At 38.8% G+C, this 21,717-nt stretch overlaps 1 long non-coding RNA gene across 1 annotated transcript in view; it reads left to right on the top strand.

Moving 5' to 3' along the window:
• Positions 1–21,717, top strand: part of LOC122710411 — a 103,666-nt gene that overhangs the window by 48,848 nt on the left and 33,101 nt on the right. Inside the window, exon 5 of the long non-coding RNA XR_006345928.1 lies at positions 5,862–6,014. This is a non-coding gene — a long non-coding RNA (uncharacterized LOC122710411). The remainder of the gene's footprint in view (positions 1–5,861; positions 6,015–21,717) is intronic.

The following is a 21,717-nucleotide window of genomic DNA, read 5'->3' as shown; positions in this document are numbered from 1 at the left end:
GGGGGGGGGGAGGAAGAAATAGAGATTTATCAAAAGTATGGAATGGAAGGCGCGTGGCACGAAGGCGGTGAAAACGTCTCGACAGTTTATCGTACCAGCCACTCTCTCCGCTCGATGCTTTTTACTCTGCATAGCTGGTGTTTTATGGTCTTAGAAGTGGACGGTTAAGCCGTGGGATTTACGAGGCCGGTGTGTGATATTCGTCCAGATGTTTCTTTCGCCCATCCATCCGCTCGTGATACGAAACGATGTAACCGATATAATAAGTCGACTCTTTGTAAGTCGAATTTCGGAGGAGAGAGATCTTGGAATCGATCTTGGAAATTTTTGAGTAAAATTGTAAAAGGGGCTTTTATAAATGGAGCTCGATTTTGTTAATTTTTCGATCGATGATTTTGTTTGAAAACAAAAGTAAGGAAAAATCTTTAAATCGTTCGAGTTGAATTATTTATTACGTTAATATATTAGGTTTCTGATTAAATATCCGAAGCTAACCGGATACTATTCCTCGTTCAAATTCAATTTCATACGAAATATTCGTATTTCTCTCGATTATCGTTCTATAAATATCTTCGTCTTCTAATCAAATTTCCTCGAATTTTTGAAAAATATGAGTCGATTTCCCCTCTTTCGTGAATAGATGAAGATCCTTTGTTACGTTACGAGCGACGATATGTCGTTCGATCTCACTTAGCCCAGTGTCTATCCCCTTCATCAGCTATTAATATCGGCGAGTCAATAAATGTTCGGTGCGTATCCGGGCCATTTGGCATCGTTCACGTTGCATATTTAATTTTGCTCGCAATTACAATCCTCTGCCTCTCTATCGATGGCGGTGGTGGTATCGGCCACCACAATTAGTTTGATTTGAAACGACGTCATCCTGAGGCCGAGATTTTCCATCGGCCGCCGATCCCCGTTCTCGATCCCCCGCCCTATTATGTCTGCCTATCGCTGGAACAATTATAAATGCAATAGGATCGATTGCGGTTATCGGTGCGGCTGTTTTCGCGTTGTCGGATCAGTCTGTTCCCTATCTCGTTATATTATTTCACGCTCGAACGAATATATATATATATACTGTGTGATTTTCGATTGTTTCACGATCTCTTTAGATTTTTTTTTTTTTTTTTTGATGAATAAAAATTACATATGTGCTTTTATTCTTTCGGTTTGAGAGTGTAGTAGAGAGGAGAAGGAGGAGGATATTGAATGAGATTACGAATTATATTATATATCTGAAGATGAGGGATGATTTTGGTCGATATTTGAATTTTGGAGAGAATTTGGATAGTAGTCGAATAAGCGGGTCTATGATTTTCGAATTTTTATACATGGTATAATAATTCTGTGAACGAAAGGAAAGAAATATTAAAGAATTATTAAAAATATAAAGATTTTTTTAATTCTAAAAATAATAGAAAGGAAAGTATAAGGGATGGTGGAGGAGGAAGGTTGAAGAGGTTGAAGAGGTTAAAGAGGTTGAATCGATTAAATTTTCTTCGTGTGAAAGCAGCTTTATCAGCTGGTCGGTAATCTTTATTCCCGTGCGTGAAACTATGCGTTGTTAAAACTCGAAGAAAGAAAATTTAGGAGAGCGAGCTTTTAATTCCTATTCCTAAAATATATACATGCAAAATAATTCTTGTTACATGGTATTGGGGAAGGTATTTCTATAAGGTTGTAATACGTGGAAATAAAAGCGGCACGTCCTCTCATTAGAGGAGCAAGTATTAACCGCCGCTATTCACCGTTTCCAACAAAATTATGAGGCTTTGAATTCTACTTAAACGCAATTTCCAACTTGTAACACGATTGTTAACGCCGCAACCGCTCTCCACCGTGTCAATTTCCACTACAGAAATGTTAAAACGCGATATCTTGTCCATATTTAAAACCAATATATATATATTTTTATTTTATTTCCAAGAAATCGATCAAATATTTCGAAATGGCTTTCTGAATCGTGAGGAATCACTTATTCCCCTTCCTCCCCCTCCCTTCCCATTTTTTCAAACGATCGATTTATAAATTTCCAAGATTCTCTAATTAAAGAAATATTACTCGAATAAAATATTAAAGAAAAAAAAAAAAGAAAAAGATATCGAAAGAGATTCTCAACGTTCGATTCGATTCGATTGAAAATTTTCACGAAATCGAGATGAAATTATATTTAGAATCGAGAATTGACCTCGTGAGATTGATCGTGTATTATTAAGAAACCGCCTTAAATCGATCAAACGGTGGTTAATAATGAATCCAGATTCACCGATGTGCCCCCCTTGCCTTGTCGTATTAACCCATTGCGCGTTCTGATTGCATTCGAAATGTACGCGCATGCACGTAGGCATAACGTAGGTCCTAATCTGATTAATTATTAGCCAGTGTCCGGGATGACCATGGACTGGGTTACTCGCTAGAAATCTATGGACGGGTCCTTCCTTTGATCTTGATTTACAGGACTTTGCGACGATGGGAACAGGTGTATCGATCTCGAAGACGGCTTTCATTTATATGTTCCGTGTATCTTGCCCTCGATGATCGGTGTTAACTCGAATAATGTGTCAGGGACACGCTTGATAGACATTGTCGAATATGTCTTCGTTCGAATCACGACGCGAACCTGTCGTTCGATATTGATAGGTAATTTATTCGATTATCTTTTGGATACAGAAAAAAGAGGAATCGTATGTCGATAAAAATAACATAAAATAAAATAAGACGATTTGATATATTAAAACGTCGAATATTCGACGTTGTTGTCCGTTCAAGAAATACTAATTTAATTTCGTTCAAAATTCAGATTCGTGTAATGGTACTTTTAATTTTCCGCATTAAAGTTAAAGTGATTCACATGATCGAACGCTCAATTTTTATAAATTTCCTTAACTCCAAAAATTTAAAAAAAAAAAAAAAAAAAATCGTTCACTCTCCGTTCCAATAATTCGATCGTTATCGAAAAGAGGGAGAGAAGATGGATGATTTCTCCAGAACGAATAAAATCTTCCACGTCGAATCGTTCCTCTCTCCTTCCAACTAATTAGAACCCTGTACACCGTGCCACCATCGATCTCACTTTCTCTCTCTTTCTCTCCCCCTCTCCCTCTCCTCTTCTGGCATTCGCGATTAATTTCCTTCCATCTCCCCGAGTTGGCCGATTTCAATAAAGAAAAGGGATGAAAAAGCGCGGGACAAAGTGGCTCGAACGCGACCAGGAATTCATAATGCCAGGCCGTATACGTCTTCCACGATCTCTCTCCGCTCCCGTGGAGGTCCAGATTTCCGCTCGAGGAAATGCTGGCGCGCGCGCGAATTAGCGAATGTCTGGGTCCCACAGATTCCCGGCGTGATAGCACGATGCATACGTAATGCATTTCACGGCAGACTGCATTCGAGGCCGAGGATCTCGTTTTGCGGAGAGAGACCGTCATGAGCCTCGTTCTATCATATCCCTTTGGAAACCCCAGAGCGCCTTCCAGTATAGCTCGTTCGTCCAGCTAGACAAGGAGGAAAACACCTTTTTGCCCGGATCAGATCCGCCTCTGCCACTCTCTATCGTCTACCCTTTCTCTGTTCCGTTCCTATAATCCTGTTTAATAGGATTAATAGTTGGAGATCCTTTGTATCGTGCAGTTTCGAAAAATACGCTCGTCGCTTTTGTTGGAGGTGTATACTGTGTTCTTCTTAAGTCCGGTGGATTAGGCAGGTTTATGGGTATGGGAATTCTTTTTAATTTTTGCGTTTTTTATTTTTTAATTTTATTTTGTTTTTCTTCTTTTTTTTTCTGTTTCGAGAGAATGTATAGGTATGCTTGGTCGAAGATGTTAGGAATTTATTTTATATATATATATATATATTTTATATATATATATATATATATTGGTTGTTAATATTAATAATTTTTTACATCTTCTCATTCTCATTATTTTCTTCAATTATTTATTGCTTATTTATAAAATCTTATCTTCTAGATTATATTATACGACTTTTCGTTTAAAAACGGAAGAAATAATCTTTTTACGAAAGAATTTGACATTATTTATTGATATATCTACGTTAAAATTTTCAATTGTCTCCAATCTTTTTTTTTAAAAATGGCGCTATACTCGAGCTAACTTGCAGTGCTATTGCGCAACCAGTACCAGTCATCTCGTTCCGTTTCGAGCTCAATTAATCGAGTCGCGTAAACGTTCTTAAACCCTCTTTGACGCAGCTGCGGGGACTATTCCCGGCCTCTCAATTCTTATGGTTTCGCGTATATATACAAAGAGAAAGAGAGAGAAAGAGAGATCTGTTTGCTGGCTAGCAAGTAAATTTGCAACTCGCGCTCCAATTTACTTAAGCTGTCCGGTACACGTGCGAGCGAAAACGAGGATCGGCAGCTGCGTGAAACGTGGATCGAAACGCTTGAACCGCGCATGCGCGTATTAGTGAATAGCATCCATGATGGAAGTGTTTGCACGCAAAAGTTAATATTCGTTTAACTTTTTCAATATTGTGAACGAAATATCTTGCAAAGTGATGTTATGGATGAGATATATCGCATCGTGATAATGATTGCGCGAATGTTACGAGTGGGATATCGTGTGTGTGTTCTTTTACTGGAAAATTCATTTGCTACGCATTTCGTCGTTGATGCAGTAATTGAGGTTAGTAAATAGCAATGAGATCAAATTCAATATATAAATATCTCATTTCGTAGGAATTCAATGTTATTAGTAAGATTAAATAGTTTACTTTTAAAGTATTTCGATAGATTAGAACGAATCGAATCTTTTATAAACAATACGGTAAAAGCTTCGTTAGGTATACGAATGTTCACGTTACGTGAGATATATTTTCTATTACAATGTGTGAATACGTGTAGGATGAAATGTAGGATGAAATTTATTTATTAGATAAGAAACAATAATACGAAAATGTACCATTTCATTTGATTGTACACTGAAAATAGTAGGTATTCATCTGAATATATTAAAAAATATCTCGTTAATAACATCGTGATCGCGAAATATCTCGTCTATAACGAAAAGGTTAATGCACTCTCATCGTGCTCTCTTCGTATTCAATAATCGAGCAGATTCGAACGTGATTTCGCGCGTGAAGTTCACGCACGCGCAAGACTTTTCGTTTCCGCTTTGGTCATGACACAACCGGAAACCAGTGTTCTACGTACCGTGCACGCGTTAATGCGTTATTAATAATCGATTTCGACTCGTCATTGCCGCGATAATAGCATTGCGGCTCTCGTTGAATTTTGCAACCGTGTTTACGCCTCGGTGTTCATCCGCGACAACTAATCGTTGCAAATAAAATTTGTAACAATCGAGCCGCGAGGCTAATTCCCGCATAATTTCCATAACGTTTGTTTCCACAATGAGTACTCTTCGCGTAATTGTGTTGAAGCTTAATATATTATACATATTCTGAAAAGATGGAACTTTGACCCGATGATGATTGTAAAAGCGTGATTATAAAAACTTGATATCGATGAGAATAAATTGTAGAACTTGATAAAAAAATGCTGCATTGGAAAATAAGAATTTTTTTACTTCAAAAAGATCATGAAACCTTTCGAAATTAATATAAAAATTCCAATTTTACGTTACGTAAAAAATATTACTATTTTATTCGGTTAAAATCTTGATACATCTATGATAATTAATATAACTTTTTTTCTTTTTTTTTTTAAATAACCATCTAATAGCAATTCATTCTTATTTAATCAGGAAATAGACAAAACTTGCAAAATTTTTTCCTTTTCCTTTATTCCTTTATTTTTCAAAAACGAAGTTTCAAATTTTATTCTATATTTTTCGATTTATTTTTCTATCTTTAAAACCACTCTTCTCCGATTTCAGAATATCCTGTACATCGATCGTGGAAATTCTCCATCACGTGTCTCTCTCTTCCTCTTCGAATGAAACACTATAAAATATAAAAGTCAGATGGAGAAGCTGCTTAATGCGACATCGAGAACCCCAATTTTCACAGATTGGTAGTAACAACGAGCCGTAAGTCTTGGAAAAATCATTTTTATATCGAACCGAAAGATAACTCGTTCCGGAAGATAACTGGTTGCCGCGTGTACCGGACATAAATTTCTTAACACGGCACGGACTTATCGTACATTTTTAACCGGGGGCCGTTCGTCGCCAATTTACGATCGTCCAACGCACGCTGGGATTTTTTTTTTTTTTTCTTTTTTTCCTTCGCAAAAAAGCGAGCTCTTTTTCATCGGAATCACCGATCCCGATCTGGATCAATTTGCGGCCGAACGACCCAGTTTGGGTCAACGATGCTCCAAGAACCGAACTGTTCACTCGCATCGTCGCTTGTGACGATGAGGAGGATCCACCAGGAACCGAAAGTCGAGTGCCTAAGTACTCGAAGCTTGGCAGAATACTTTTTCTGCATGTACAGTCTGTTTCATAACGATATATCTTTGAATTGATATTTTTAGAGAGAAAGTATATTCGAAGGGATAATACAATATTTGTTTGATCATTTGACTGTAAAGTGGTCAGAAATGAAATAACGATTGAGGCAGCTAATCTTGGATTGAATTATATCACGTATATTTATATATATATATTTTTATATCGAATGAAAAGTAAAAATGGTATCAATTTAATCGACAATAAAATATAAATTCCGAGGACAATTTTGAATTAATAAACATCCTTGAGTCTTAAAGAATTAAAACTTTGGTTATTGTTTCATTTTCTGATTAAAACTTATTATTTTTGAAAAGAAAAAACCTACAAAAATGATAACATTTTTACTACGATGTATACAGTCTAAAGATATCAAAAGTAAACGCACATCTAGAAGAAAAGACTGTATAAAAGTTGGCATTATCCTCTCGGATAATAGGATCCTATCTTAGATATCAATTTTTCCGGAAATATATCTCTTATGAAACGGACTGTATTGCTAGCGAAAAGCGTCCGTTGTTGGAAAGTAGGTTATAAACCGCGAAATAGGAGAAATTCATGGGCCGAGAGAAAACGTCCCTTTAACCTTTCGCTACCGAAAACTCGGGCTGTTCCTCCCGCGTAAAGTCCTCGATATCCGGCCCACGGCCGGTTTGATGTCCTCGTATAAACCTGGACCTGGTGTTATCCTCGTGTTCTCCGCCAAGGATACCAACCAACCCGATCCGGGGAAAAGAAGGGACACCGGGTGTTAGATCTCTCCCATTCTCTCCCTCCCTCGAACGGACATTTCGACTCGTAGAATAAGGAAACCGCATTGTATCCCGCGTTCCTCGTTCCCCTGAATAATGTAGTCATTCGTAAATTTCAAAATGTCCCCGTTCTCCAAGTTTCTTCCCGGATAATGTCGCTGCGAGCTTTTAGACTTTGCTCAGAGGAGGGAGGAGGATGGTCGTTGAAGAAGCTCACGTAGGAAGCCGCGTGTATGCACGGACACGTAGACGCTTTGTGTTCGACTGATAACTTTCCAACCACGGTTTCCTTCCTTCGTTTGTTCTCGTTTCTCCTCTTTATACATCCTTGTCCTCTCTCTCTCTCTCTCTCTTTCTGTCTCTCTCTATTTAATTCGATATTTTTCCCCCTTCTTCTTCTTCTTCTTCTTCTTCCATTTGCCTTTCGCCATCGAAAAAAAAAAAAGAAAGAAGAAATACCGTTTTCTACGTTTTAATGAAAATGAAACGTAATACCGAAAGTGGCCACGGATGGGGATGAGCTACTACTAGATGCGTTTGATATAAAAGGAACCCTGTCAAAGAAACAGAGGCTAATTGGATTAAAAAGTTGTATATTCCCCACGTTTATCAGGGGATACGTACGCGTACTGGATGGATCAGAGGGAATGGGCAAAGTTGGTTGATTAAAAGGTACATTCTTTGATTCACAAATTTACTTGTCTCTAATTATTCGTTTAATGATCGTTGCTCGATGACGAAGTCTCGGATAGGAAGAAAGTTGAAAGTATTCTGACTTTGGTATCGTCAAAATTTTCTTCGTGCGTCTAGTTTGAAATTAACAAAAAACCGGGTCCGTCAAAACTTCCCGAGTTATGGAACGAATTACGTCGTGGCTGGTTTCTAAGTAAACTTAGAAACTTGGGATGATCATTAAGCTTTGCTTGTCAACCGATCTCCATCGACCGGTTTTATTCGAGCACAAAGTTTTGAGAGAAATTCTTAAGCGATATTCGATCAAACGAAATTTTCTCCTCATTCTTTTCCGTTATTTACTTTCTCGCAAGAAATCAACCTCCTATCACGAATTAACGAACACTATTCAAGGATTCTTAAATCGTCTCTCTCTCTCTCTCTCTCTCTCTCTTCTTGAATCGTCCTGTACGCACAGAGATTTCGTCCAGACACAGATGAATGAAAAATTCAATTTCCCCCTTGGACCGGTAAGAATATTTTCATCACTTGCACGATTCCTTCCTTTCATCCACTCTCCCCCCTCTCACTCGACAAACAAAAACGCGTTCATGGAGAAATATTAAACTTGTCCTTGTAAAAAGCGAATTTCATCGTCGAGGGAAAGGAGAGAAGGAGAAGAATATCGAGAGGGGAGGAGAGGTGGGTGTTTCCCCCGATCGGGTGGAAAAAGTAATCGGTAACCAAAGGAAAACCGGTCACGGCCGGTATATAATGCGGGGTGAAAGACGACGAGGGGCTGCACACGAAGGGAGAAAGAGAAGGAGGACGAAAACGGGACGGGTAGACTCGAAACGAGGTAAAAATTGATTCGGCAGGTGAAACCTCCGGCTCTGCTCTCTGTTGATTTAAGCAACGTACCGGCTGCCTCGTGCTCTATAATCATGGTGAGCAGTCCGTTATTACTCCACCGCCAGTGTCTATCTTCTCTTTCCCTCGCTCCTTTTCGCCTCCACCTCTCCTCCTCCTCCTCCTCCTCCTTTTCGTCTTATTGTTTTCTCTTCTCTCTCTCTCTCTCTCTCTCCGCCATACGGAGAGATCCCTGCCTCGTCCTCCTCCTCGTTCTCAGATCTCAAAGTCAGAGTCTCTCTCTCTCTCTCTCTCTCTCTCTTTGCGTCCATCCTACCATCGCCTCTTCTCAGCCTCTCTCCTCCGTTGTTCCCGGTGGCTTCTTGTCGAGGCTCGGCCCTCGGTAACGAGGATAACGAGGATCGCTTCTAAGACCGCAAATAATAAATGCTTTTCTGCGGCCCCGTAACCGTCGTAAAATTCGTACCGCGGTGATTTCACCGCGTCGCTTTTCCCAGGAATGGCGCCGCCGCCGTTTTTCGAGAAAAATCGTTTGCGCGCGTTTCTCATTTATATTATACTCGTAGGGAGGAGGGGGAGGAAAGAAGAAACCACGGGGGCAGCACGATCGTTCTTGCTCTCCTTCTCCCCCTCCCCCTTGGACCTTTGGAATTCGTCTAACCGAGGGAATCGGTGATGTACCCGGGGACCGTAACGAAAATTAGTTAGACGGCTACCGGTCGAATTCCGATCGATCCTGCTCGTTTTCGGTGCGGAACGATTTCGTTTCTTGCCGGGGCCGGTTTAAGGCTTAACATTGTTCGCCAACGATATTCCAGTCGACGCTCGGTTGCTCGCTTGTTCGCAGAAGTGTCCATGTTTATCGGCGAATATAAGGCAAAACAAGTTTGTTGAATCTTGTTTTATATTGTTAATATTTATATTGTTAATTGTTTTATATTGTTAACAATGTAGATATACTGTGGGCGGGTAGAGTGTTGAATTGACGCGACGTTGAGCATTTTATATTTTTTATTTATACTTTGTGCGCATATTCCTCGCGTGCTGATTTTTATTTAGCATTTATATTTCTTTGTGAAAAGAGACAGATTTTTGAGACGACAAAATCTGAATCTGATCTGTAACATGGAAACATCTTTTTATAACGATCATTCGCTCGATCTTCTTCTCGTTCAAAAATTTGATTCACTCGATAATGGGGATAAGAGGAATCGATATTTAACACGAAAAATTTAGATCCCTGACCCCCGAAAACAAGTACTTGCATCGCTAAACAATTAAATATTGATATTTACTCAAAATTTCCCATTACCACGAAGCATTAGTGGTAAGATTACGCGTCTTAAAAAACATGGAACATGGAAATATCTTTTTATAACGATCATTCGCTCGATCTTCTTCTCGTTCAAAAATTTGATTCACTCGATAATGGGGATAAGATCGATATTTAATCGATATTTAATCGATATTTAACACGAAAAATTTAGATCTCTAACCTCCGAAAACAAGTACTTGCATCGCTAAACAACTAAATATTGATATTTACTCAAAATTTCCCACCATTTACATTTATGATCATTCGCTCGATCTTCTTCTCGTTCAAAAATTTGATTCACTCGATAATGGGGATAAGAGCAATCGATATTTAACACGAAAAATCCCTAACCTCCGAAAACAAGTACTTGCATCCCTAAACAACTAAATATTGATATTTACTCAAAATTTCCCACCATTTACCACGAAGCATTAGCGGAAGATTACGCGTCTTAAAAAAAGAAAAAAAGGGAAAAAGAAAGATCTAATATAACAAGCGTTTACTCGTTTTTACCGAGCAACCGCGGTGTGGACGGTGAGGCCAGACTCACGAGGTAAAGGGGCGGTCTCGTGGACGTAATGCGAAGTTTCGCATGCAAATTGGGCCCAGTCGTTATTACGAGCGGGAGCCGAGATTGATAGATCATAAAGAGACGCGATAATGGAAAGGCAAGATGGAGTTGTCGAGACGTCGTTGGGGATCGTGTTCATCTCTCTCTCTCTCTCTCTCTCTCTCGTGTTTTCGTTCGAGAGCCACGTTGAAATGTTTCGTCCGCAGCGCATAAAATAACCACGCGAATTTACCCCTTACGCTCCCTGTAATATCCTTGCCACGCTTGCGTTTAATATTACGTACACGGGCCACGATGTTGTTCCTCCTATCCGCGAAACGTGTAAAAAGAAACGTGCATCCGGGTAGTCATTGCGCGCAGTAACGAGCCGAGTGCTTGTCCATTGGATTTATATTCGCGGCTACTTGAAAAAAACCTCTTCTTCTCGAGGAAACGGCGCGAATTAAAATAGCATTTAAAAAATTCTATCCCGCACTTTGTTGGCAAATATTTATCATAACGCCGTTTTTCGGGGCGTATAATAATTTTTGTTATGGAAATGCTTGGAAAATAATGAAAAATATTGTGTCGTATCCTCTCCGATTGTTTCGCGGAAATTTTTTGGAAAGGGAGGGAAAAGGAGGAGGGAATCGCAATTCCCGAAGAGAAGTATGTTATATTGATTTTGCACGATAATAAAAAATGAGGAAGAAATAAAGGAACGTAGCATTATTATTAATCGCTTTTAAAAATTAACGAATAGAGAATAATATTTCTTCTATTCGTTAGAAGAATATTTCATGATTTTTCGTACTCTTTCTCATTTTCCATTCGAAATATTATAAATACGTTCTCTGTGTATATGTGTGTGTGTGTGTGTGCATGATCGTTTCAGGAAACAATTTTCAATGCAGTCCCGAATTCAAATTTGTCGAATTCGAGTTTGTCTTTGATATTCGAATTACACACACGGTGCACCGGGGAAGGGGAGGAGGAGGGGGGGGGAGGAGGATAGATATTGTTTTCTCTTTAAATATATTACTATGTTTGCCGTATATTTGTACGATATTATTCTCTAAACGAAATTTCCATGGATACGGAGAATGGATATGATAGGATGTTATATTATGTTTATAAAAAATTTTAAATTCACGATGATTTCGAAACTATTTATTAGACTGGAAAATTATGTTGTTATACTTAATCACGTTATTAAGCGCGTTTCACTTTTCTTTTCTTTTTTTTTTTTTTTTTTTTTTTTTTTCTTTTTTCAATCAACATTATCCATAACACCCGAGGATAAAATTTTCCAATCGATAGATATTTTAAATAACACGATTATACCTTCCTGTTCCGGAATAACTTGCCAAATTGATTATATGGATAAATTAAAATTAAAATTTTATATAATTAAATTAAATAAAGATATAATCGCGATATAATTTACATTTCCTTACATTTTCTTGTAAAAATTTCATTATTTCAGAGAATCAACAGATAATTTCCACACTTTAAGATTAGATTAAGCGAATATTTATGCACGTTCATGCAACTTTTCACTTACACCAACAAGAATCTACAATCTACTCGCAATATAAAATTTCTCTAAAAGAAAAAAGGGGAAAACTCATCGCGCAATTCTTCTCGTCGAAATAATTCACAATTCTCCCCTAAAAATCTTCCAAATGATTTCCAAACGACGAGATCGATGGAAATAAATCGAAAACACGGATCCACCGTCGAAATCCACCGACATTGTCACGGTTCATCATTCCTCCCTAACGCGTCCTTCTTCCGTCCCACCTCCCCCCAGATGCTCTCTTTAAAAATCCGCGTGTTTCCTCGATTCCCTCGATCAGGAGGGAATACAAGGTGAATCGTATTTCCTATATACGCGGTTTTTGAACCCTGTCTCCCGCGTAACCCGTGTCTCCTCTGACACACACACACACACACTCTCACATACATACACATCTATATACACACGAAATGATCCACCCACGTTCCGCGTTATCCTGACAGGAATACTTTGTCGTTTCGTTGGAGGACGTCGAAACCGTGGTCGTTCCTGTCTCAACGGTACACATCTCTTCCTTCTCCTCTTTTCTTTCTTTTTTTTTTTCCTTCTCTTCTCTTCTCCTCTCTCCTCTTCATTTATATTTCACGTTTCACAACGTCTAACGCCTCCTTCGAACGTTTACCCGGGCCGTTTCCCTCCGTGTCACCGTTCCATACCGAGTCGTAAAACAAAGACGAGCGCGACCGTGTCGTTCGCTACGTTTATTCAAATGAGTGGCTTGTAATTCGGGAATTCACCGCCCCGACACACACAAGTACACACACATACACACACGCGTGCACGCACGGGCGGACAGAGCTCGTGTTATGCGGCCGAAGAAATTTCATCGTGGAATTCCATCCTCTTCATAGTGTGGCAGTATACCTCTATGGTGGTATACTATGGTCTGGTGTTTTCCCTTCTGAGAGTCGTCTTGGCTGGCCCTTTCCTGTTACGGAGAGGAGAGGCCCTCCCCCGAACGAGAAGGTTGCGACGTCCTTTATCCCTTGTCCCATATTTTCCCTACTTTACACGCAGCTTTTCTTCTACACCGAGGAAAAGGTGGTAGTAGGGGGTTAGGAACATCCGCTCTTCCGTAAATGTAAATGTTTCATCCGGTTTGGGGATATGAGTTAGACAACTGTGTATATGTGTTGTACATAGTTGTACGTAGATGTGTAGATAAAGCTTCGTTTCTCCCTCTCGTTCGTTCTTTTTATTTTTCGAGGGAGAGAGAGAGAGATTGGAAGTAGATTATCCGTCTTGAAATAGAACGTATTAATGCTTTCCTCGAATGTGATAGCGTGGTATTGATTTTGCACCTGTTTTTATATATAATAAAGTGGCGTCCTCGTTACGAAAGGGGAAGGTTTATGCATTATACCATCGCGAGCGTATTAATCAAATCTTTTCCCAATCTAATCTAATTATTAATTGATTAATCGTCTTATATAAGAATTTTAAAATTTTCCTAAAAAGTTTTTTCGCCTCGTTTCTTTGGCAAACGCTCGTGCGAATTTCGGACGAGATTAAAATTATTTCGGTGATCGTTAATAATAAACGGAGGGAGGGAGAGTGAATTTTCTAATGGAAGCAACCCGCTGATTTATTCGCGGCCATCGTATTATCGACCATCGTGATCGCGATTTCAACGTTGTACAGCATTTGGCGGGGAGGGAAGAAGTTCGCCACCCCCTATCGCCACCGCCCGCTTGAATTATTGGTCTATGAAGTGCAAAAATAAACGTTGGCTCTGGCTTCGTTACTTGCCAACTAACCGTGCCAAGACGAATATTCACCGCGGACTTTGGAAATATTTATCGCCTCCCTCCCCTCCCCTTTCTCCTCTGTGAAATGTAAACCATTTCCTCCCCCTCTTTTTAATCGTTTTCGTTACTATTGCCCGGTCGGGGGGAGGGGGAGGGGAGGGAATCGAATGTTGTTTATCCGACGTATAGCGCGATTTATCGAACGTTACTTTGAGCACGACGATTTTCTCTCCCTGGTGGAGATTCCCTGGTCGAGTGCGTTTCCACTTTGACGAACGCGCTTTTTGGGGAAAAAAAAAAAAAAAAAAAGGGTGTTTACGAGAAAGGAGCGCGTGTTATGATAAATATATTTTTGAAACGGGGATGTTTTTGAAAAAACATCAAGTTTCTTTTCTAATGGATTCGATAAATGGATGAGGGAATAGGGGATGCTGGTTTGTTAAAAATTTTTGTCACGTTTCAGTTGTTTGATTTTATTTAAAAAAAAAGAAAAAAAAGGAAAGAAAAAAATGGTTAATTATGTATTATATTCGATCGAAAGATTGATCGAAGACCGATGATTTTTTTTTCGTTTTAATAAATTAATTTCTTATTGTTCGATTGGATTATTTTTCCAAGTGGGTATATATATATTATGCAAGAAATATAATAAAATGGAAAGTCGAAATTTTTGAAAATGAAGCTTCGTATAAAAAAAAAAATAAATATTATTCTACACGTTTGATTCATATTCCATATAAAATTTATCTTTTTGAACACGCTATTGATTCGATGAAATTGTGCCCACTTTCGTGCAAAAATTAATAAGTTCGCAGGATTATCGATATTATTGAAGCTTGGAAATTACTTGCAATTAATAGTGTTATTTTTCTCGTTATTCGAGGATGTCTAATTAGCTGATTCGACGCACCTTTTCAGGCATGTTTGCCTTGAATATAAAATATTCAAATTGCATTGGCGGTTTCGTGACTGCCGTTGTTCCCAATAGGGTTGAAGAAGTAGGTCGAAATAGGTACGTCGAAGTGAACGAGGTCTCCACAGGGTCTGAACAGAAACTGTGATATAGATGATTCGAGGCAAAGTTTGTCTCCAATGTTAAGTCAGAACTTTAAATGTATCTGTGTGGTTGGATTCCTGTTGAAATATCCTCCATCTATTGCAACACCCGATCTTTTCCAATAATTTTGCTTTCCCTTCAAATTTGGGGAGATTCTTCCCAGCTCGAAAGAATACAGCAGATACAGAATAAGATCGCGTTAAGATTCTCATTTTTTCGTTTTTTCGTCAAAATTCTTTGCTGATTTTTGACGAATGATTAATGAAGAATGGATATATTTAGAAGTTTTTTTTAATTTCTGAAGTTGAGAGGATCGATCTTAAATCTATATTTGCTGGTGAAAATTTTGAACATTGTCAAAGCATCGAGAAATCGATTTTTCGGATTAAATGTTGCCTCGATGTTCCCTCGGAAGATATCCATAACCGACGATCACCCTTTCGTCCGTTAACGACGCGAGTAATTATGCGTGATAAAGGTATAATGACTCTTAACAAGCACGTACATCAACGAGATAATAACTCAATTTGTACCCGAGTGAATATTTGCATTTTCTCTCGAATAAAACTTGCAACGCTTGATTCATTAATAATTACGATTTATTATTATATTTATGATGGTTAAACGAGGAATTCCTCTTCTCCGCAAATCGTAATGCGATTCTTGGAAGAAAGTAGTCGATCATCCTTTTTTCAAATTTCCGAAATTTTTCCAAAACATACATTTTAACGTTTCACTGATTACAAATAATCATTTATCAAAATTAATTCTAATTCTTTCTCCTCCTCCTTCTCTTTTTCTTCTTCTTCTTCTTTTTCTAAAAAAAAAAAAGTTGTTCGCTTCGATTTAGAGGGAATTGTTCAATTTTAAAGAGTGATCGAATACTTTTTGTCGGGGATTGTGTATTGTTGCACGCCGATTGGAGGAGAAACGCGTCTCGCAGGGCACTCGAGACGGAGGAGAGGCTTAAAAAGGACAAGAAGTGAAATGCGTGGCATGAATAAAGCATTATCAGTTCTCGTTTCGCCTGGAGCCTGGTGCACTTTGACGTAAATAACTATCTTTTTACTTGAGACGTCCTCGAGCGTCTTACATGCTCGAGGAAGATTTTACGTATTCGCACGCTCCCTTCCCTTCCCTCATTAACGCGAAACTCGGTACATACCGATCGTGATTCCGCCGATCTTCCATTTTTCTTTAAAAAAGAGGAGGAAAAAAAAAACTTGTTAATTACAAGAGGAGAGATTCTTCTTTCGCTATGAAGAAGAAGAATTTTCAACAATGGAGGATTTCCATCCGTGATTCTCATTATTGATTATAACCTTATTATTATCATCGTCGTTACACGTTTACGATCTTTCTTCTTTCCAACAATGCTTTCGATGAAGAGTCCTTTTATTTAACAAAAGGAGAGTTAATGTATCAAGGAAACGAAATGAAAACCACGTTCAAAAATTCGAATATCATTCATAATTTAATAAAAGGAGAGTTAATGTATCAAGGAAACGAAATGAAAACCACGTTCAAAAATTCGAATATCATTCATAAAATTCAAATAATTTCATAATATTTTATTCGAGTTACGAGATTTTCACTTTTCTTATTCTAAAGAAGAATCGATAATAATTGACCCTTTGCACTCCAGGCTTGTTTCGGTTAAACCAGCAACTCAGACGCGTTCGGTGGCCTCATAAGATTACTCATAAGATAAGATTACACCTCATAAAATTATACGTAAAGAGCTTAGGAACCTATGAAGCGATATTCTAAAAAAATTAAACGTAGATAAATATTGTTCGAGTTGCCGCAACAATCCCATGGTGCCGGAGAGTCACTGCTGGAGTTACGGCATTAATTCAAGTGGTGACTGAGAGTCACTGTTGGAGAGCAAAGGGTTAATTTATTAAGAAAGAATTATACAAGACATCGGGTGTTTTGAAACAATCGGTCGATTTGCTTCGATCCTTTCGTTATTATCGACTATAATCTTCATAAAATGCCATATACGCTATGAGCGACTATGACGAGCTATTGAAATTATTGTACAATATCTACGTCTTTCTCTGGAAATTTAGCATGTAGTTACTCCGTTTTTATCATTTGTTTCCCACGAGATTCCTCAATGATAAGAATCACCAAACAAAAAATCCTACGTGCACATCTTTGACGAAGGGTTAAGTTTTCAAATTTCAAAACATCCAGCACTCGAAGGAATTTTTGTAAAAAAATTTTGACGGATTCATTTTCACTGATCGCCACTCCCCATACCCGTGAAATTGTCGCATTTTTACGTAATGGGCTACGAGCCTCCCCCCGTTAAAAGTGTAAACGAGTCTTTCTTCTCCGTGTTGCGTCTCTCCACCCCGTTTTGGCCGAATGTTGTGGAAACATTGAGGGTGGGTGGGGGGGCCACTTTGGCGAAACGACGTAACAAGTGACGATACACGGTGATGATAAAGGCTCGCCACGAATTTACGAGGAAACGTGACCGGATTACGTTCGGGATCGTGACAAACTTGGAAGGCCGGTAATCAACGGTTCGGTTTAATTACTTTTAATTCGGCCGGGTTAAATTTGCGCAATTTTCGCCGGCCACCCCGCTCGGTGTGTTAATTTTAAATCATACCACGCACGCGAATATTTTACGATTATCGCGTAATGATGATATCGGCAGTTAAACGAGACGTGATTTACGCGCGACAATGTTGTCTCGAGATTCGGGGAAAGAAGGACGCATGCGCGGTTGATTTTCTGGAAATTATTTGAGATCCGGATTTTATATCTTTATTTATTTATTTATTCTTTGAATTATTCGTTTTATTTTACTTTCGATTGATTTTTCGGATAATCGAAGCTTGTTCGAACGATACAAATGAGGGTGAAGTTCGATTCGTAAATCTCGTAAGAATTGCGAGTGATTTAATGTAAAAAAAAAAAAAAAAAACGAATTGAATTACACGACGAGAGGAGTGGGATAGAAAAGGATTATCGTCAAGTTCCGCGAAACTCGACAAAAACTCGGTCGAGGAATCGTGCTTCTCGACATCTTGATTAAATATTCATTCTCATTGAAGCGAGACACTTGTTGCTTACAAACAGAACAAAACCGAACACAGGCCGTTTACAACCGCGAGACAAACGATTTGCAGATGGCAGACACTGTGATCGAGGGATGGTTAATGTTAACTAGGAGAAAGATTTGTCAGGAATTTTTGTTCATTCGTCAATCGGGTTGACCTTTTGAATCGATCTATTTTCATTTGAAACTTCGAAAATCTCGATATTCGAATTTTTAATTTTTATCAGAACTATCGAGTCAAATTGATCGATATTTCGATATCGAAAGAGAAATCAGAATTTTAGAAATAGAAATTTGGAGTTAAACGCATTTGAAAAATCGACACGTTTTTTTTTCAAGTGAAATCTTCGATCTTCGATCTTGGAAAAGTACTCTCAAAAAAGTAGTTTTTACGAAAATAACTCTGGAGAACGTGTTTACGAACATTGTATCGAAAAATGACACGTCTGAAGAATAATTTTCACTCTTCGATTCTCGTTCTCTCTGAAACGAATTCTAAAATCCATTTCAAGAGTTAGACCGTAGACGGATGAGCTTGGTGATAGCAGCATCGGGGATAGGATCGAAGGATCAGGATCGAAAATTAAATCTTTAAGAAACCTCGTGACTTTTTCACGAGGTTTGCCAAAGTTTCCAGCCCGAATTGAACGTCGGGGGTTTCGTTACCTAAGGGCGTAAATAGAGGGAGAGGGAGATGAAAAAGGCAAGATTAGCCCGTGGTATTTCCAAGGAGAGGCGAAAGACGTACGGCCTGGATGCCACGAAGAACAATTTGGCTCTGTAATTGCGACGAAAGAACAAATTGAATTCCTGTACGTATACGTCCATGCTCGTCCGGTGCTCTCCCCCTCTCTCTCTCTCTTCGTTCAAAATAAACTCAACCTCGGGACTGCAATCTGCCCGGTTGGAGGGAGAGAGAGAGAGAGAGAGAGAGATATTTCCTTCCCAATCAAGTTCGAACGACCCCCGTATCAACCTGAAATCACTCGTCGTCATCGAATTAACTTAACTCCACTCGACTCGATTCGACGTAATCGTAAAACAATCGGCACGGTAAGCATGGTGGTTGGATTGGAAACGAGAACGTTACGGCGTTCCCTTCAGTTCTTTTCAACCTTTAACTCTTTACCGAACTTTACTCTCCTTTGTGTACACGCTCCATTCTCTTTCGTTCCATTATCCCATCTTCTTTCTCCAATTAACGAGGTGAATCGCGTGTATTGGAAAAGGGAGAGAGTATTATTACTCTTCCTACGGGAGAGGGTCGACGACACACGGTTTGGCGAGACGACCGATCCTTTTCTCAACCGTGCAAACTGTAAAATGGTGCGACGAATGGAAAAAAATGGCCATAGAATTTCGCCATAAAATTCCCTTCCCCCTCTTTCCCTCTCCCCCTTCTTAACCATCGAAGACGACTTATATATACCCAGCGATCGAAGCGTATCGATAGACGTGCCGCGAGGGCAAGAGAGGGAATCGAAAAAAGAAAGACAAAAATATCAAACCAAGAAGAAGAAGAAGAAGAAGAAGAAGAAGAAGAAAAAGAAGAAGAAGTAGAATTAGAAATCGGAGAGAGAGAGAGAGAGAGAGAGAGAGACGAAAGGAGACTAGCGGGTGGCATCTTTCGACGGATAGAGAGAAAGAAGAAGAGGGAGGGGGTGAGGGGTATGGCACGGAGAGAGCAGTTTGGCCCTGTAATTACGAGGGAGCAGCGTGGCCAGAGGGGCGCAGGGGGGAGGACTGGAGAAACCCTATAATCTTGGCGGGACCGCCCCTTGTTTGCTTGTATAATTACCCCCGTGGCCCTCCTTCGATGGGGCCCCGATGGGGCCCCGGTTCCAATACGTCCGTCGGTCGGCCCGTTCGTCATTTCGTTGGCTCGGCCATAATGTCGATATCATTACCTAATGCATCGTGCATGCATTCCGTTCCAATGTTTCGAGCCCACGTTCACTATCTCCTCTCTCGCATGGCCCATCTCCCTCCCCTCCATCCCTCCTCCACCCATCTCTCTTCCGTATTATACTCCTTCGCTCTTTCGATTCCTTTCTCTCTCTCTCTCTCTCTCTCTCTCTCTTCTTTGCTCTGCATCGCTCAGCTCCACACCACTCGCCCACCCTTAGTCGACGATTTCTCAGGATTGACGTAATTGGCTTATTTGCATTGTTCCGTCTGTGCCTGGCGCTCCTTAGCGAGCGATGCATCATTCGCGAAGTGGTTCCAATCGGAGGAAAGAGGGAAAGGGGGAGGGAAGATTTCTCCTTGAGCGGTGTTGCGTCATCACGAGCGTGCTCGAACGCGGTAATATCGAAGGGGGGAAGAGGAGGATAGATTCTTGGAAAAAAGGGGGGGGAAGAGGAGGAGGAGGGGTTCCAGTTCGTCGAAATTTTCGTCGAGTGAGGTTTGAAGGAGGATGTATCGAAAATTTAAGAGGTGTATTGAAATTGGAAAGAAGTGGGTTTTTTTGAGAAAAAAAGAATCATTTTAAAAAAGGAAGAGGTTTGACTTAGATATTTGTGTATAAGAGGTGTATTGAAATTGGAAAAATGTGGATTCTTTTGAAAAAAAAAATCATTTTAAAAATGGAAGAGGTTTGACTTAGATATTAGTGTATAAGAAGTGTATTGAAGTTGGAGAAAAATGGATTCTTTTGGAAAAAAAAATCATTTTAGAAAAGGAAGAGGTAGATATTAGTATATAAAAAGTGTATTGAAGTTAGAGAAAAGTGGATTCTTTTGAGAAAAAAAGAATCATTTTAAAAAAGGAAAAGGTTTGACTTAGATATTGGTGTATAAGAAGTGTATTGAAATTGGAAAAATGTGGATTCTTTTGAATAAAAAAAGAACCATTAAAAAAACCAGAAAGAATCATTAAAAAAGGAAGAGGTTTGACTTAGCTATTAGTGTATAAGAAGTGTATTGAAATTGGAAAAATGTGAATTCTTTTGAGAAAAAAAGAATCATTTTAAAAAGAAAGAGATTTGACTTAGATATTAGTGTATAAGAAATGGAAAAAAAGTATATTCTTTTGAGAAAAAAAGAATCATTTTAAAAAAGAAAGAGGTATTAGATATTAGATATTAGATATTGGTGTATAAGAAGTATATTGAAATTGGAAAAATGTGGATTCTTTTCTATTGAAATTGGAAAAAAAAAATCATTTTAAAAATGGAAGAGATTTGACTTACATATTAGTGTATAAGAAGTGTATTGAAGTTGGAGAAAAATGGATTCTTTTGAGAAAAAAAGAATCATTAAAAAAACCAGAAAGAATTTGACTTAGGTATTGGTGTATAAGAAGTGTATTGAAATTGGAAAGAAATGGATTCTTTTGAGAAAAAAGAAATCATTTTAAAAAAGGAAGAGATTGTAGTGTATAAGAAATGTATTGAAATTGGAAAAAAGTGGATTCTTTTGAGAAAAAAAGAACCAATAAAAACAATTAGAAAGTATCATTAAAAAAGAAAGAGGTTTGACTTAGCCATTAGTGTATAAGAAGTGTATTGAAATTGGAAAAATGTGAATTCTTTTGAGAAAAAAAGAATCATTTTAAAAAAGAAAGAGGTTTGACTTAGCTATTGGTGTATAAGAGATTGTATGGCCAAATTAATATATATTGAAAAAGAGAGAGAGAGAGATGGAGAGGAGGAAGCGGG

Source organism: Apis laboriosa, unplaced genomic scaffold (genome assembly GCF_014066325.1).
Source record: "Apis laboriosa isolate Shangri-la unplaced genomic scaffold, ASM1406632v1 scaffold14686_cov152, whole genome shotgun sequence".
In the NCBI taxonomy this organism is placed as follows: Eukaryota; Metazoa; Arthropoda; class Insecta; order Hymenoptera; family Apidae; genus Apis; species Apis laboriosa.
Note: the sequence above shows the minus strand (reverse complement) of the source record. Positions and strands in the feature narration are given on the sequence as shown.